General features: G+C 36.9%; 1 protein-coding gene across 9 annotated transcripts in view; it reads left to right on the top strand.

Moving 5' to 3' along the window:
• Positions 1-6138, top strand: part of LOC132626339 (uncharacterized) — a 14291-nt gene continuing 8153 nt past the window's right edge. For 2 of the 9 annotated variants that reach the window (XR_009577242.1, XR_009577239.1), the window contains exons 1-3: positions 10-172; positions 4635-4686; positions 5549-5615. The gene's annotated coding sequence lies outside the window, so the exon portion shown is untranslated. Of the gene's footprint in view, positions 173-882; positions 3137-3214; positions 3527-3602; positions 3670-4634; positions 4687-5548; positions 5616-6138 lie in introns of those variants that run through there. The other 7 variants (XR_009577238.1, XR_009577241.1, XR_009577240.1 and 4 more) reach the window with 6 other exon arrangements.

Below are 6138 nucleotides of genomic sequence, written 5' to 3'. Positions count from 1 at the left end.
TAAAAATACAGACCCTTCATCTTTCCCCTTTCTCTCTCTTTTCCTCTCACCTTCTCTCTCTTCCCCCTCTTTCTCTAAACCTATTAACGGCGCTGCCAGTCACCGTCGTCACCTGCCAGTTACTGTCGCCGCCATCTGCCATTGCCGTCGCCGGCCTATCTGACAATCTGAGGTACGGTTTCTTTCTTTTCTTGGCTAAGAAATTTGGTAGGAGGCCCAGCTGAAAAAAGCTTGTTTCAGATTTGACAATCTAAAAAAAGTTTGCCTAATATTGTTTCTGATTTGTAAAGTGAATTCCTGTACTTGTGATGTTTGCATTCCTGTAATTGTTTTAGTTTTACAAAGTGAAATCTTGAATAAAATTACTTGTACTTGAATTCCCGCCCGTCAACAATGAGGCTGCTAAAATTCATAACATGATAAAGTCTACATTTGGCTCATAATATTTGTCACTTTACTATATAGTACGTCGGAATTTATGTGTCATTAACTGGCCAAAACAGTAGACCCTTTTGTCATATTAGTAAAGTTGGTGTAGGACTTTGACAAAAATAAAATAATTAATGAAGGATATTAAAGTTGTTGAATTGTAAAGAAAATAATGGAGTACTGAAGTAGTCTACAGGCTATGATTCTTTTCTTTATGAAAAGTCAAGAATAAGTCCTGAATCATGACGTTCTTTACTATTCCAAAAAGGTAAGTCAGTAAAGGATGGAAAACGTAAATAAATGATAATTAATTTTGAAATTTTCTCATATTAAATTGTGCTAATAGCTAGAATTATTAAGAAACCTACTGGTTCTCTAAAAAAAACTAGTGATTTGTATTTATTAGCAAAAAATGAATTATTAAGCATTGATGAGTTTGTGTTATTTGTGTAGATGGAATCTCGTAGTTGGATGTATAATAGGACAAATGACGGCCGATGGGGGATGAGGCAAGAATTTGTAGATGGTGTCGATGCTTTTGTTGACTATGCAATGACACTTGAAACTTTTCTAAGTCATGGTTTGGTTAGGTGCCCTTGTGTGAAATGTAAATGTAGAAATTATGAGACACCAGAGATTGTTAGGCTTCATCTCTATAAAGACGGCTTTGAAAAAGATTACACAGTATGGATTGGTCATGGAGAAACGGATAGTCGTTTTGGTAGATTTCAAGACTTTATTGTTGGTGAAAGTAGTAGGGCGGTGGAACCTAATGTCCAAAATTCTAGAATGCACGACATGGTTCAAGATGCTTAAGGGATGCATTCCAATTTTGAATCCGGTAACCATGATGAAGAAGCTCCAAATGAGGAAGCTAGTCGTTTTTTTTGAACAGTTGAAAAATGCTAGTCGGCCTTTATATGACCGGAGTCCCCACTCTCAATTATCTATTGTTGTTAGATTATTAAGCATCAAAGCATATTGGAATGTTCCTCAAGGTGCAATGGATGCTGTGATTGGCCTTATACATGAATTAGTTGACCCGAATTTAGAGATACCTGAAAATTACTATAAGACAAAAAGATTAGTGTCTAAGTTAGGACTCTTGTCGATGAGAATTGATTGTTGTGAAAATGGATGCATGTTATACTATAAGGATGACGAAGGTCTAGAATCTCGTAAGCTTTGTGAAAGAGCTCGTTTTAAGCGGACTCGTAGCGGGAAGAGGGTTGCCGTTAAGGTGATGCATTACTTACCTCTTACACCAAGGTTAAAGAGGTTGTACGCATCAAATAGCTCCGCTCCTTATATGAGATGGCACCTGAAAATAGAAGGCCGCCTGGTGTTATGTGCCATCCATCAGACGGAGAGGCTTGGAAGCATTTTGACACAACATATCCAGACTTTGCGGCTGAACCACAGAACATTAGGTTGGGTTTATGTTCACATGGATTCACTCCACATTCTGTTTCTGCTGCACCATATTCTTGCTGGCCTGTTTTCTTAACACCATATAATCTTCCACCTGAGTTGTGTATGACTAATCCATATATATTCCTTAATTGCATCATTCCTGGCCCACGTAATCCAAAAGTTTTGATTGATGTATAATTGCAACCTTTGATTGATGAGTTGAAAATGTTGTGGGTTGAAGGGGTTGAGACGTTTAACGTTTCTCTTAAGCAAAATTTTAATTTGCGGGCCACTTTAATGTGGACTATTAATGATTTTCCTGCCTACGAGATGTTGTCTGGGTGGATGACTGCTGGAAAGTTAGCCTGTCCTTACTACATGGAGAATACTAAATCGTTCGCTTTAAAGCACGACAAAAAAAATTCATGGTTTGATTGTCACCGTCAGTTCTTGCCAATGGATCATGAGTTTAGGAGTATGAAAAATGCATTTAGGAAGAACACAATTGAACAAAACTATCCACCTCCAAGACTTTCAGGAGAGGAAATTTGGGAGAGGGTTGAGAATTTTCCGAAAGTTACTGAAGAACCACCGTACACGTTCGATGAGTATGGGCTTGCACATAACTGGATCAAATAGAGCATATTTTGGGAGTTACCATATTAGAAGGATAATCTTCTCCGGCATAATCTTGATGTCATGCATATTGCCAAAAATACTTTGATAATTTGTTCAACACAGTGATGGATGTCAAAGGCAAGACAAAAGATAATCCAAAAGCTAGATTGGACTTACAGGAATATTGTAGGCGTAAAGAGTTATAGTTGCAAGACAAACGGAACGGGGTATTCAAGCCTAAGGCTAGTTATTCATTCACAATGGATCAGAAGCGAAAGATTTGTGAATGGGTTCAGAACTTGAAGATGCCTGATGGGTATGCATCAAATTTGGAAAAACGTGTTGATATGGCGCAAGGAAAGTTACATGGGATGAAAAGCCATGATTGTCATGTTTTCATGGAAACTTTACTCCCCATTGCATTTAGTGGCTTGCCTACCCAAATCTGGAAGCCTATGACAGAAATTAGTTTGTTCTTTAAAGACTTGTGTTCCAGCATGTTGAGGGTAGGCAACCTGGATCGGATGCATCAGAATATTCCTGTAATAACAAGTAAGTTGGAGAAAATTCTTCCACCGGAGTTCTTCGATGTGATGGAACATCTTCCAATTCACCTTGCGGAGGAAGCCTGACTCGGAGGCCCAGTTTATTGTCGTTGGATGTATCCCTTCGAGAGGTAATAGGTGTAAATTTTTATTTATTTCTCTCTACCAATTTATTTAAAAAAATTCACGCTTAACATAATATTATGCAGAACTATTAGCAAGTCTAAACGGGGTATCAAGCAGGAACATAGAGTTGAAGGCTCAATTTGCGAAGCCTATCTTGCTAAGGAAACAACTCATTTCTGTTCTTACTACTTTGGGGATGATGTGCCATGCTTGCGAAACAGACCCAATCGACATTTTGAAGGAGGTGAGAATGATGCTTTAGCGAAGCAGATATCAATCTTCAATCGACCGGGTTTGGGTTCAAAAAAACGTACAAGAGAATTTAATGATATGGAGTCTAAATCTTCATCGATACATGTCTTGCTGAATTTCCCGGAAGTTCAACGATATTATGAGTAAGTTGTTATTATTTGCACTAAATATCCAAGTACAAGGCATAACAACTAACTCAAACTCCATTTTGTCGGACAGTTACTTTGTGCATTTAAATGGCGTTGAAAAAGTGTATGACTAGTTTGGGAAGTGGTTTAACGATTATGTAAGTGTTATAACCTTTTCACAAGGCTAACATAATTTTAAAAGTGCACATTATGTTATTGCTAACTTACGATTTCTTAAATAGGTTTACAGTACAGAATATGGTTACCATGACCAACTTTTAAAGGACATATCTTGGGGACCCTGTATGGTCTATTCTATGGACAAATATGTGGTAAATGGTTTCAAATTTACTACCGAAGAACGATCTAAGCATATGAAAGCTAACAACAGCGGGGTTTGGGTTAAAAGTGGGGATGGAAACCAAGCGGGGGTCGATTACTATGGTGTAATCAAGGAGATCCTAGAACTAGAGTATTCTGGTGGTGGCAAAAAAAGAATTGTACTTTTTCGGTGCAAGTGGTTTGATCCAAACCCAAATGGAGGTACAAGGGTACTCAACCAGTATAACATCATAGAAGTAAACCATACGAGGGAGTATGCGGCTTATGATCCTTTCATTATTGCACAAAATGTTAGACAAGTGTAGTATGCTCTTTACCCTTGCGTCCAGATAAGTCTGCTTAGTGGGTGGTAATTAAAGTCAAGCCTATGGGTAGAGTGGAAGTGGAGAATGTGTTGCCTGTTGCATTCCAGGATGATGACATATCAATTGTTCACCAAATAGTTGACAATGAGTTAGAAGATGATTTAGAGCATGCAGAACACATATTGGAAGAAATAAATACAGAAGAAATTAATGCAGAGGTGAATGAATCTAATAATGAAAACGAAACAACTGATAAGGAAGAATGGTCAGAAGATGGAGATGGGGATGGGGATGAGGATTAACAACAATTAGTAAGTTTTTTGTTTTATACTTACATATTTTCTTTACATGTTTGAAATTTGTAGCTGATTGTTTACTTCCTTTTATGAAATTACATTTTTGTATGTCTTTACTCTTCCTCCTCAACCTTTTAAAAACATCCATATGTTGATTGTTTCTCTTTGGTTTCCTTTCAGATACCTCAACGAGGACATTCTTCGAGCCATTTCGACATGTAAGAGATCTGAGGTATAAACATGATTGTTTACTGGGGTTTTTTTGGTCAAAAGGAATTTTCAGACTACTTTATTATGCTTTTATCGTATTTTTCTATGACTTTTTATAATGCTTTGATTTTCTTGGGGGTAGGGGTAAGGTCTGCATACACTCTATCCTCCCCTGATCCTCACTTTGTGGGATTTTAGTCGGTATGTTGTTGCTGTGGGTGTGAGAGTTGGCAGATGCTTAATTTTCTCGGGGAAGCTTGTGTTTGTGGGAGTTGGCAGCCTTGATTATTCTTTTTTAATGCTACTGGTTATATTGTTCCTTAATTTTTCTAAGTGTTTTTGTTTTGAAAGTTGGAATCTTTAGTGTAGTTTTTGTGGTAATTGTGATTAATGATGAATCTTGGAGCTTAATTTTCCCGGGGAAGCTTGTGTTTGTGGGAGTTGGCAGCCTTGATTATTCTTTTTAATGCTACTGGTTATATTGTTCCTTAATTTTTCTAATTGTTTTTGCTTTGAAAGTTGGAATCTTTAGTGGTTTTTGTTGTTTTTGTGATTAATGATGAATCTTGGAGCTCTGTTTTCCTGGGAAGCTTGTTGGTTGTGAGAGTTGGCAGATACTGGTTGTATTGTTCTTTGATTTTCAGCTTTTATTTTTTCCTTTGAAAGTTAGAATCTTTAGTGGGTTTTTAGGTGTTTATGTGACTAACGAACCTGGGAATACTTTGGGTGTGAGAATTGACAGCCATAACTTTTCTTTGATTATTCTTTTTAATTCTACTATTTATACTATTCTTTGATTTTCCAGTTGTTTTTGCTATGAAAGTTAGAATCTCTAGTGGTTTTTTTTGTTGTCTTTGTGACTAATGATGAATTTTGGATCTTAGTTTTCCTGGGAAAGCTGTGGGTGTGAAAGTTGGAGGCGTTGCTCCTGCTGAAGCTGCTCCAGCTAAGGTAATTCTTTTTCATGTTGAAGTTTGTAATTTCAAAGCGTTGGCCACTTTTTTTTTTTTTTTTTTTGCTTATACCATGCGACCTTTTGATTTTTCATTTTTTTTTTCGTTTTCATATTGAAAAAGTCAGATACAATTTGAAGGATTTTGTAGGTTCATTGATCAAGGTTTGACGGAAGAACTTTCTAAGTTTCCAAAAATTGAAGATACAGATCAAGAAATTGAATTTCAATTATTTGTGGAAACATATCAATTGGTCGAACCCTTGATAAAGGAAAGAGATGCTGTGTATGAATCACTCACATATTCTTCTGAATTATATGTATCTGCGGGATGTGGAACCTAATAGAAATTACTAGTTTTAGGCCCACGGGTCGTGAACTTCTTTTCCCGGAGAAGAAGCAATGACGGTATCTGGGGAATAAGCATCGGCTATCACTATGTATCATTTGATAACCCTTAAAATCTTCCATCTTTGGTTCAAATCGAATTTCAAATGGAAGAAATCCAAAGATATTTACAGC

Source organism: Lycium barbarum, chromosome 2 (assembly GCF_019175385.1).
Source record: "Lycium barbarum isolate Lr01 chromosome 2, ASM1917538v2, whole genome shotgun sequence".
NCBI classification, from domain to species: Eukaryota; Viridiplantae; Streptophyta; class Magnoliopsida; order Solanales; family Solanaceae; genus Lycium; species Lycium barbarum.
Note: the sequence above shows the minus strand (reverse complement) of the source record. Positions and strands in the feature narration are given on the sequence as shown.